This window comes from Crotalus tigris, unplaced genomic scaffold, assembly GCF_016545835.1.
Source record: "Crotalus tigris isolate CLP2741 ecotype Arizona unplaced genomic scaffold, ASM1654583v1 scf7180000018395.510130, whole genome shotgun sequence".
NCBI classification, from domain to species: Eukaryota; Metazoa; Chordata; class Lepidosauria; order Squamata; family Viperidae; genus Crotalus; species Crotalus tigris.
The window spans coordinates 110,873-123,477 of record NW_024096979.1 but is presented as its reverse complement, the minus strand read 5'-3'; positions in this window follow the sequence as shown (position 1 = coordinate 123,477).

Sequence of the window (12,605 nt, the reverse complement as noted above, 5' to 3'; positions counted from 1 at the left end):
TTGCCTACCTCTTTGATTTGCTTTACGTTTGTGGCCAGATGGCCTTGATCACTCTGAATGAGAATTCTGGGAATTATAGTTCAGCACCTCTAGGAAAGGACATGGGGTTGACCTATTCTCCCAAGCACCTGAAGGCAGAACAAGAAGCAACAGATGGAAACTAATCAAGGAGAGGACCAACCTAGAACTAAGGAGAAATTTCCTGACAGAACAATTAATAAGTGGAATGGCTTAGCTGAGAAGTGGTGCAAACTGGCTGAATCCCATCACTGCGGCGTGAACAACAACAATAATAATAATGATAAAGTTGGAAGGAAACTTGGAGGTCATCTAGTCCAACCCCCTGTCAGGCAGGAAACCCTATACCATTTCCGACAAATGGCTGTCCAGTTTCTTCTTAAAAACTTCCAGTGTTGGAGCATTCACAGCTTCTGGAGGCAGGTTGTTCCACTGGTTAATTGTTCTAACTGTCAGGAAGTTTCTCCTTAATTCTAGGTTGCTTCTCTCCTTGCTTAGTTTCCATCCGTTGCTTCTTGTCCTGCTTTCAGGCGCTTTGGAAAATAGCTTGACTCCCTCTTCTTTGTGACAGACCCTGAGATATTGGAACGCTGCTATCATGTCCCCCCTCGTCCTTCTCTTCATTAAACCAGACATACCCAATTCCAGCAACCGTTCCTTATATGCTTTAGCCTCCAGTCCCCTAATCCTCTTTGTTGCTCTTCTCTGTGCTCTTTCTAGTCTCAACATCTTTTTTACATCGTGGTGACCAAAACAATTGAACAATTGAACCGTTTTGCTCTGTATACATTCCTGCCTTATACTGCAGTTCATTATTGTGTCCTTCCATTTATCCTTTTCTACTTTAAGCATTGTTACCATTTCTTGATAATCACGGGGTTCATATCTTACATTATATGCTGTAACCCCACTTGCTGTGAATCGATCAGGAGGTACACCTTTATCACTATGTTCAGACCTCCTAGGGATCATCTGTTTCTGAGTTTCTGTTGCTTCTCTCTTTACCTCAGATCTATCCTCATCTATCCCTACTATCTCAGACCTGCTATCCTCTTTTTCCTTCATTTGTCTTTGTGTAGCCTCTCCTTCCTGAGGACGAACATGACTTGCTGGCATGAACACTTCAGTGTTAGCATGCACCCTGTTCCAATAATTTTGCTCTGCAAAACTGGCAGATCTTGATATCACATCGTTCCTAGTTCCATCTGAAAATCTATATTTCTTGGAGCCTGGCTCATATCCCCCAAACCTAAGTTTCCTGGCCTTTTTCTGTCCTTTCCTTCTGGTGCCTTTGGGAATATGCACCCAGGTGTAACTGCCAAATGTCCTTAGGTGAGCCAACGAAGGTTTCCTTTCATAGAACATGTAATATGGAGTTTCATTGATAGCAACGTTCCATAGCCTGTTCACTAAATAGTTGGCTGTTTTTATGGCTTCTCCTTAGTACATGTTACTCATTCCTGCATCTACCAACAGTTCTTCATGGTCTGCAACACACCATTTCTCTGTTCAGCCACTCCATTTTCTGCTAGTGTGCATGGGTTTGTACGTCTATGCTTTATGCCTACATTTCTCAGCCATCTTTGGAAATCATCAGACACGAACTGTGTTCCCCTGTCTGTTTGCAGCTGGCATACGTTCTCTCTACAAAGTTCACCCACTGCTTAAACCAGTGGTTCTCAACCTGTGAGTCGGGATGCCATTTGGGGTCGAATAACCATTTCACGGGGGTCGCCAAACAACGCAGTCCGCCATTTTTCCCCTTTTTCCTTAGCTGTGCTACTCCCTTTTATTCTATTGGCTTCTGAAAGCCAATAGAATAGACTCTCTTGAATAGAGTCTAATTCTATTGGCTTTCAAAAGCCAATAGGAATTGTCCAGGCTGTCTCTGCCCTGCTGAGCCCACCAAAAAGTCCCATTCTGCAAACGGTGCTGTACCAGTTGAGTAGTCCTCGAATTACAACCGGTTGAGTAGTCCTCGACTTACGATCAGTTGGGGGTCGCGGCACTAAAAAGGTTGAGAACCACTGGCTTAAACTGTTGTAGAACTTCTGTTTTGCTCTTTAATAGGTAACAGAACCCAAATCTGGTGTAGTCATCTACTAAGACTAGTACGTACCTAGTTCCTCCAAGAGAGGGCACCATAGCACCAATTAAATCAGTGTGCACTTACTGCAAAACTCTGTTAGTTTGCTTCACACACTAGACTTCGACTCCTTGCAAATAGCACAATCCAAATTTTTGTTGCATTGCTTAATTTTAAGTCCCTCAGCTAGATCTGTCATTCTCTGCAGCAATTTAAAACTTGCATGTCCTAACCTTCTGTGTAATAAATGAATATAGTTATCATGCTTGGGAGTCTTTGTGAGTGTTCATGCACAACTTTCCTGCTGCTTCTTTAGTACATACAAATTATCCAGTTTAACTGGATAACAAATTATCCTGTGCACAAATCCTCCCACCTTTCTTTATGGTATATTGACCCTTTGGAAACAGTACTTCATACCCCATTTTATCTAAAATAGAAATACTTAGTAAATTATGGTCTAACTCTGGCACATATAACATGTTATCCAAATACCAGATACCAGATACATAAATTTTACCTTTCCCTTTTCCCTTTTACAGCAGACTGTTGTCCATTTGCAATGAGGTAGTTGTCTCATTTAGCAGAGATACTGCTAAATCTCCTCCCATTATGCAGATGGAAGCAGTGTAGCCTGCTTCTTAAAACCATCACAAATCACCACAAAGCACAAGCCTTAATCCTCTGACTCTGGGTCAAACTCTCACTGGGTTTCTCCTCACTCTGGGCCCATAGCCTGTCAGAGCATGCACAGTCTTATTGCCCAGAGGTAACCCAGGAGTAAATACAGTAAACAGTGCTTTGTCTTAAATGGTGACTTATATTATATTATATCTACAAATATACACTAGAAATAAAATACATACACGTGATGATTCAGCAAACTCCAATAAACAACAATTACAGCAGTCAAACAGACGAGAGAGGAAGACTAGCAAAAAACTTCCCTTTTATACTCAGACTCTTAAAGGGGGATACACACATCTGCTGAGTAATTCCACTTATTGCATCTTTCACATTACATTACATCTTTACATAAGCTATTTAGGTATTAAATTATTATCCTGACACGCCTCCCATTTAAAGCTGAACAGCTGTTAAACCAAATACTTTTACATTGATACCTGCTTGCATTTAAACACTTAGTCAACATAGGCTTGACAGTGGTGGGATTCAAATATGTGAATCCTGACATGTTTATTTACAATATATAACAATATAATTTCAATATAATAGAGATAAAAAGTCACAATAAATTTCCATCACAAATTTATAGACCAACTTCTTAGAATTCCACTCTGGACAAGGAGAGGTCTTGGGATCACTCACTCATGCTTCAGACAGAAGTTCCCTACAAGGAGATCATAAAACAGCAGAAGCCAAGGAATTGCCTTGGTTTCTATTCCCAAAATGTAATTAATGCATTTATGGAAATAGGATTTGCATATTTCCTTTGTTAATCACTCCTGGAAATTGCTTAATGATGTTATGGATACTAAAAACCTTCAAAATGGCAAATTTCAATTCACTAAGTGAATTTCCTCCAATCTTTGAGAATTAAGTTTTGTGCAAGTTTAAGTTGTCAAGGTTCTGACTGATGAACCCAACCAAGCAAACACCTTTGAGACATGCTGATCTCTTATTGTAAAACTTTATGGAGTATATCACTTTGGCACTAATGAAAGCAAAACCAGCTCTGGCAAGACCCCTCCCAAACCCATACAGTAAAAGCACTTAATTCTCCCTCCTCCCTATGGGTCAGGACACATTGTACAATCAAGCAGAAAAATATTGTTATGAGAAAGCATCTCTAGGTCTGGCCAGACATCTGGTGTAATATCCTTGAGTCTCATGGTGTGGCTTCTTAATTTTTGAAATCTGCATTCCAAAACTCTCCACTCCCCCCCCTCCCCCAGTTCGTTGGCAAACCGAGAAGGAATATTTGTCATACCAGCAAAACCGTGCTTCGAAACTTGACATAAGGACTTTAAATTTATATATTTTGGAATAAACACCAAAAAGATAATTCGAATGTCGATTCTGGAAAGTTATAAAGGGATTAAGAGCCCTGGTGGCACAGTGGTTAGAATGAAGTACTATAGGCTACTTCTGCTGACTCCCAGCTGCCAGCAGTTTGGCAGTTCGATTCTCACCAGCTCAAGCTTGACTCAGCCTTCCATCCTTTCAAGGTCGGTAAAACGAGGACCCCGATTGTTGGGGCCAAAATGCTAACTGTGTAAACAGCTTAGAGAGGGCTATAAAGCACTGTGAAGGGGTATATAAGTCTAATTGCTATTGCTATTGCTATTAAGGAGACAGATGAATTTGACATTTGAAATTCATTACAGATAGCCCTTAACTTACAAAAATTCATTTAGTGACTGTTCGAAGTTACAACAGTACTGAAAAAGTGACTTATGGCTGCTTTTCACTCTTATGACCATTGTGGCATTCCCATGGTCATATGATCAAAATTCAGACCCTTGGCAACTGACTCATATTGATGACAATTGCAATGTCCTGGAATCACGTAATCGTCTTTTCTGTCCTTTTGACAAGCAAAATCAATGGGGAAGCCAGATTCACTTAACAAACCTGTTAATAAATTAACAAATAAAGTGATTCACATAACAAATGTGGCAAGGAAGTTCATAAAATGGGACAAAATTCATTTAACAAATGTCTCATTTAGCAACAGAAACTTTGGGATCAATTGTGCCTGCAAGTCAAGAACTTCCTGCACAAGAATTCTTCCTGTTGGTTGTTTAGAATTATAGAAATAAATATGTTTTGAAATAAAGCATAAGAAGCCTTCCCATAGGAAGATGCTGTTGATTAGGAAAAAAAATGATAAAATGGAACTTTGAATGTTGGATATTAGAGGGAACCAAAAACAGCGGAAGATTATAATTAAAGAAGAGAGTCAATACAGAACAAAGCAAAATTGTGATTTTATATACCACTTCACAGTGCTTTATAGCCTTCTCTAAGCTGTTTACAGAGTCAGCATTTTGGCCCCAATAATCTGGGTTCTCGTTTTACCGACCTTCAAAGGATGGAAGGCTGAGTCAAGGTTGAGCTGGTGAGAATCAAACTGCCAAACTGCTGGCAGCTGGCACTCAGCCAAGCTCAGAGAGCCCCGAGGACTCTACTAAGAAACCAGCATCAAGTTATTCTTAAATCAATCACTAGATTTTAAAAAGTTATTTAACATTTTGAACTAGCAAAATATAATTATGATAGCATTCCGTGCACCTTGGCATGTAGCCATGCTGGTCACATGACCACGGACAATGCTGGCTCTCTCAGCCAGGAAGCAGAGATAAGCCCCCTTGTGTCCAATATGACTGGAAAGGGGAAATCTTTATAGTTACCTTAAAGCAGTGATGGTGAACCTTTTAGAGACCGAGTGCCCAAAAACTGCCCCGCCCCCCAGCCTGCCTACGCTCCGTTCCCACCTCGCCCACCTGCAGGGCCGCTCACCGCTTCCATGACCCACTGCAGATCGTCCAGGTGGCCTTGCAATGCTATGGCAGCCATGCCCTCCACCTGCACCCCGCAGCATCATCTGTGCGCGATGGGGCGCAAGGGCGGAGTCTTGTCCCTGCTGTCCGGCTATCATGTCCTTGGCTGTGCTGCTCCATGCAGGCCGTGCCTGGGGGAGACTCTCCTCCGGGGGGGCTGCTGGTGAGAAGGGGGCTGTGGGGGAGGCGGGGCCGGGGCAATGTGCGCATGCCCACAGAGAGGGCTCCGAGTGCCACCTCCGGCACGCGTGCCATAAGTTTGCCACCACTGCCTTAAAGTATATACACACAGAGAAAAGGGAGGAGAAAAGCCAGCATCTAAGCAACCCAGGAAAAAATGGATGCTTAGGATGACAATTAACCTAGGGGAAAATATGTGGCAAGCCATGCAATCAATCAAAGCTTAAGCAAGCTAGCTTGGGCAAAAAAATACTGTTTGAGGATCATAGCCAAAAAAACCCAACCCGCTGAGTTACGATATTATCTGTTTCTGAACTCCAAAAGAGCTAGATGACCCATGCTGATAGTGATTGCCTGGATATGTCCTAAGCAGTGTACATAATTATAAGCCATCAAGTGATTTGTTTGAGGTTAAAATGAATCAGTAATATAATTTTCTGAGCTGGGAACATATATATATATATTTAATGTATTCAATTTCTGTAGCTGCTCATCTTAGTCAATGACTCCGAGCAGCTTACAATAAAAAAAATACAATTAAAATACTAAATACATTTTAAGGCAATAAAAACACTAAAAACATCCGGATTAAATATAGACGGGAGCAAGATATGTAGCCATTAACAATATAGACAGGAAATGGGGTCCTGAATACATTCACCATCAATATAATAATAATAATAATAATAGTGGTAATAATAATAATAATAATAATAACAATCTCTTTCCACCTGAGCAGAAAGGAAACCACCCCAACAGCAGAGGAACAAAAGATCAACTCCTAATAGACAAAATGATCTTGGAAAACTGCAAGAGAAGGAAGACCAACCTGAATGTGGCATGGATTGACTACAAAAAGGCATTTGACTCTCTGCCACCTGACTGGATAATCAAGTGCCTAGAAATAACAGGAGTCAGTAGAAACATCACAAAATTTGTGCAAAGATCAATGGCACAATGGAAGACACAGTTGCAGATCAATGGTGAGAGGCTGGGAGAGGTTAATATCAAGAGAGGAATATTTCAAGGAGATTCATTATCACCATTACTATTTGTTATTGCACTGTTTCCTCTTTCAACAATACTGAATAACTCAGGACATGGCTATCAAACATCAAAAACATCTGCCAGACTAACCCACCTCCTTTATATGGATGATCTGAAGCTGTATGGAAAAACATCATCTGAAATAGAATCGCTGCTCAACACTGTCCGTATATATAGCCAAGATATTGTAATGGAGTTTGGCTTGGACAAATGTGCCACACTTACTATCAAACAAGGAAAAATAGTGAAAACTGAAGGAATCAAGATGCCCCACGAAAATAACATTAAGAGTCTGGATGAGGAAGAGTACTACAAATACTTGGGTATCCTTCAAGCCGACAACATCAAGCACACTGAAGTCAAGAAAAAGATTAGAGGTGACTACATCAAGAGAGTGAAGAAGATCTTAAAATCCAAACTCAATGGAGGAAATACCATAAAGGCAATCAACACCTGGGCAATCCCAGTTATTAGGTACACAGCTGGAATAGTGGACTGGACTCAAGCAGAACTAAAAGCATTGGATAGGCAGACCAGAAAAATAATGACAATGAATCACGCCCTTCATCCACGCAGTGACATTGATAGACTTTATCTACCAAGGCAAATAGGTGGGCGTGGAATGCTACAAGTACATCAGATGGTTGAAGAAGAAAAAATGGCTTTGGAAGAATATCTGAAGAACAATGATGGAGATGCACTGAAATTAGTATATCAGGAAGGCTTACTAACTACTGGAGAGACCAAACTGGTCTACAAGAAAGACCAAATGAAGAACAGAATAGAGGCATGGGAAGACAAAGCACTACATGGCCAATACATTAAAAAAATAGCTGGGAAAGCAGATAATAATAAAACCTGGCAATGGCTAAGAGCATGAAAATTGAAGAAAGAAACCGAAGGATTAATTCTGGCTGCACAAGACCAAGCTTTAAGGACAAATGCATACAAAGTCAAAATTGAGAAGACAGCAACAGACAGTAAGTGCCGCCTATGCAAAGAAGCTGAAGAAACAGTGGACCACTTGGTAAGCTGTTGCAAGAAGATGGCACAAACTGATTACAAGCAGCGGCATGACAAAGTAGCAACAATGGTGCATTGGAAGATCTGCAAAAAATATCATTTGCCTGTAAGCAAAAACTGGTGGGATCATAAAATAGAGAAAGTCATAGAAAATGATAAAATTAAACTGCTCTGGGACTTTAGAATTCAAACAGACAAGCACCTGCAACATAACACCCCAGACTTAACAATTGTCGATAAGAAGGACAAAAAAGTCTGGATAGTGGACGTGGCAGTGCCTGGAGACAGCAGAATAGACGAGAAAGAACTGGAGAAGATAACGAAATACAAAGACCTACAAATAGAAATAGAAAGACTGTGGCAAAAGCAAGCAAGGGTAGTACCAATAGTAATAGGCTCCTTGGGTGCAATCCCAAAACAACTGGAGCACCATTTGAACACCATTGGCATTGACAGATTCGCTATTAGTCAATTGCAAAAGGCGGCCTTACTAGGAACTGCTTCCATCCTGCGACGATATCTGTAATACCATCAAACATCCACATCTGCCTATCCCAGGTCCTGGGTAAGGACTCGATAGGTAGACAAAATGCCAAATCCAATCTGAACATCTGGCTGACTGTGCGATGATCCATAATAAAAAAGTTGGAAGGGACCTTGGAGGTCACCTAGTCCAACCCCCTGCTCAGGCAGGAAACCCTATACCATTTCGGACAAATGGCTGTCCAGTCTCTTCTTAAAAACTTCCAGCGTTGGAGCATTCACCGCTTCTGGAGGCAGGTTGTTCCACTGGTTAATTGTTCTAACTGTCAGGAAGTTTCTCCTTAGTTCTAGGTTGCTTCTCTCCTTGATTAGTTTCCATCCATTGCTTCTTGTCCTGCCTTCAGGCGCTTTGGAGAATAGCTTGACTCCCTCTTCTTTGTGGCAGCCCCTGAGATATTGGAACGCTGCTATCATGTCCCCCCTCGTCCTTCTGTTCATTAAACTAGGCATACCCAATTCCAGCAACCGTTCCTTATAATGTTTTAGCCTCCAGTCCCCTAATCATCTTTGTTGCTCTTCTCTGTACTCTTTCTAGAGTCTCAGCATATTTTTTACATCGTGGTGACCAAAACTGGATGCAGTATTCCACAAGAGCAGAACCAAAGCTTGTAAGCGGTATTTTTTTTTATTTTGAGAAAACAGAGATAGAAAGATGGAGGAAACAAAATGGGGGGGGCGGGAAGAGAATTTTTATTATACCTGGAATTTCTATGATCTAAAGTTAAGGGGGAAGCTTACTTTTACTAACTGCTTTACAGCCATGACGTTTGTCTACTTTCACCCACCAACAATTTTCTATTCACCCCAAATAAAGGTGAACCAAAATTTATGATAACCGATGGACTGCAAAAATAACAAAGAAGTCCTAGGCCAAACCTCACCAAAAATATTACTTGAAGACAAGATCACCAAAGGCTGTCATACTTTGGTCATGTCATGAAACTCACTCGAAAAGTCAGTCGTGCTGAGTGCTCAATGGAAAAAGGAGAAAGGGCTACCCTCGTACTCGCTGGCTAGACACTACGACACTGGGATGACCATGGTGGATCTGAAGGAGGCGGTGCGAGACAGAGGGGCATGGAGAAGGCTGATCCAGACAGTGGCCGAGAGTTGGACATGACTGAATGACTGACGACGAGAGTTTATGACAATCCACTCAAACAGGAAGGGTAAACACAAAGAAGCCAGAGGCAGGCGACAAACTTGATAGAATTAAAAACCAAGCATTAAAATCAAGGCCTTTGACTTATAGATGGGCAGTGAAGTTACAACGAAGTGATAATTTTACACCTGGTAAGAAGAAGATACTTCCCTTGATGTTTCAGAAGAATTAAGTACCCTGAGGATCACGCAGATGGAAGTTGAGCCACCTGTGTCATACCAGGTCAAAGGAGAGGCAGCAGCGGCTATGTTTTAGCTAATTTAGCAATAGCAATAGCGTAACAGGTAGTCCTCAACCTGAAACAGTTCACTTAGTGACCAAGTCATCATAACACCATTGAAAAAAGTAACTTATGACCGTTTTTCAAACTTATGACTGTTGCATCATCCTCAGGATCACGTGATCAAAATTCAAACACTTGGCCACATATTTAGGACAGTTGCAGTGTCCCAGGGTCCCCTTTTGTGACCTTCTGAAAAGCACAATCAATGGAGAAACCAGATTCACTTAACAACCATGTCCCTAACTTGACAACTACAGTGATTCACATAACAACTGTTCTAAGAAAGGTCATAAAATGGAGCAACTTAACAAATATTTTACTTAACAACCGAAATTTGGGGCTCAACTGAGGTCGTAAGTCGAGGACTACCCGCATACCACTTCACAGTGCTTCACTGGCCTCTCTAAGCGGTTTACAGAGTCAGCATATTGCCCCATAACAATCTGGGTCCTCATTTTTCTGACCTTGGAAGGATGGAAGGCTGAGTCAACCTGGAGCCAGTTTGTCCTGGCTCTGAGGAAAAAGTCAGAGAGAAGATGGTGCTGTTCAGGAATCTGACAAGGAACAGAATTCATTCGAGCTCACATGCTCGAATTTAGGAGGATGGAACACAAAGTAGTTCCTCCAGTCCCATAATTGTAGTTTAATTAGGCATGATTTAATCAATAAAACAGGAAAATAATCCTTGAACTGAGCTGTTTGGTTCCCTGCATTTACCAGTATTATGTACACTTGCTGTGTTATTTCTCTAGTGGTGGACAAATTTCTTAAAGCTAGCCTGAAAGCTTTGTCTCTTCCACCACTTCCTAATGGCCCTGTACATCTCTTCCATCTTTTCATTAGAGTCAAACAGATGCTCACAGATTTTGGGGAAAAGTGGAAGTGACACAGTACCAGACCGGGCTGTATGGCAGGAGGGGTAAGATGGAGAGACCCAACTTCACAATTGCATTATTTTGTGGTAGCAACATTTTCTCACTGCGCTGACAAATTCTGCTTAATTTTTGTTTCAGAGTTTTTGAGTGTTGCAACATGGGACTATGACCCGACAGTGGTGTCAGATTCCAGGAAATCTATGTGTCCCAACCAACTGTACCAACAAGCTCTGCCAAAACCTAGATTTTTTTTCTTCACAGCTGAAGCTTTGTGATACCATTCCATGGAGTCCTTGTTTCGTCAGCCATCTGCGTACTGATAAGAACTCACTGTAGGCTCCACGAGCCTCATTAACCAAATGTCTATGGTGATCATCCAGCTCATGGTTGTCCCAAAGGTGCTGTTCAAAATGTTTTGCTTTCTGTCCAAGAACTGAGAGAATTGAAGAAGCTTCTTGGATTGAAACCAGAAACTTTTCTTTTGGGTTTAATGGAAAAAAAAGATTTGGGGGGGGGGAATTGGAACTCCGATCCTGTATATGTTGACGGCAGCAAGACTACTGTATACACAAAAATGGAAGGATATTTTGATTCCCAAAATTGACTGTTTTGATTAAAGAAAAGAATACAAGTACCTTCATTTCTACCTGGAGACAGCTTTTTGAACTTTGTGCTTGAGGTGGGAAAAAATGAAACTTCGATTCTGAGTTTCACTGATTAGATTGATTTGGTGTTACAGAAATGGCTAGTTTTTACTATTGTGAAAAAGTCAAAAGCTGAGGCTGGATGTTAATGCTTTATTCTACTGCAACAGGGGAAGTCAGAAGTCAATCTCTTTTTTTTTCTTTTTCCTCCCTTTCCCTCCCTTTCTTCTTCCTTTTTCCTACCCATTGTGTCCTACTATTTGCTTTGCATTTTGTATTTTAATTTACAATTTCAAAAAATATTAAAAAAAAGAAGCTTCTTGTATGAGAAGCGAAACATTTTCAAGGAAAAAAAAATCAAGAAAGTCCAGTTACCTTTTGAACAATACCTTTGGGACTTAGCAACACATTATTTTCTTACAGAAACTTCCCACCAATTGAAGTGACACAACAGCTGCTAAAGAACAGGTGACAGCGTCTCACATCTCACTACTACCATCTATTAGTATGACCTAATTTCCAACTTTGTGACTGCAGTGTCCCACAGTTGTGTGCCTGCAATTTTTAAAGCTTTCTTGCCACTTTCTGCTTTTCACTTCTGGTTTCTTGCAAAATTAACCATTGGGTATCATGGATTTGCTTAATGACTGCAGCATTTGCTTAACAACCACCACAAAAAAGGACATAACATCAGATCGGGTCACATGGTGACCTGCTTAATAACTGCAAAGACATATGAGCATAATTCTAGACTCGATTTTATTTGTAAGCTGATAACTACCTAAAATAACATTGGAGGCATTGTTTGCCATCAAGCTTGATGCTGCATTTATATCCTGTGTTTTTCCTCTGAGAATTCATAACTGTCTATAACAGGGGTTCTCAACCTTGGCAACTTTAAGACTTGTGGACTTGAACTCCCAGAATTCCTCAGCCAGCTTTGCTGGCTGAGGAATTCTGGGAGTTGAAGTCCACAAGTCTTAAAGTTGCCAAGGTTGAGAATAAGACCTCTTCTGACATTTACTCTAAATTTAAACAACCTGTGATATAGGCTGAGTTGAGAAATAACAGCAGGGTAGAGTTATCCATTGGCTCTTGGCAGTTCAATACCTGCTGCATGCTATTAGTTCATGATGAGCTAGTAATCTGGGAAAATACAGAACTCAGGGAAACAAAGTCACATTCCCAATTTGCCTTCTCATCAATGGATGTCTTATGAT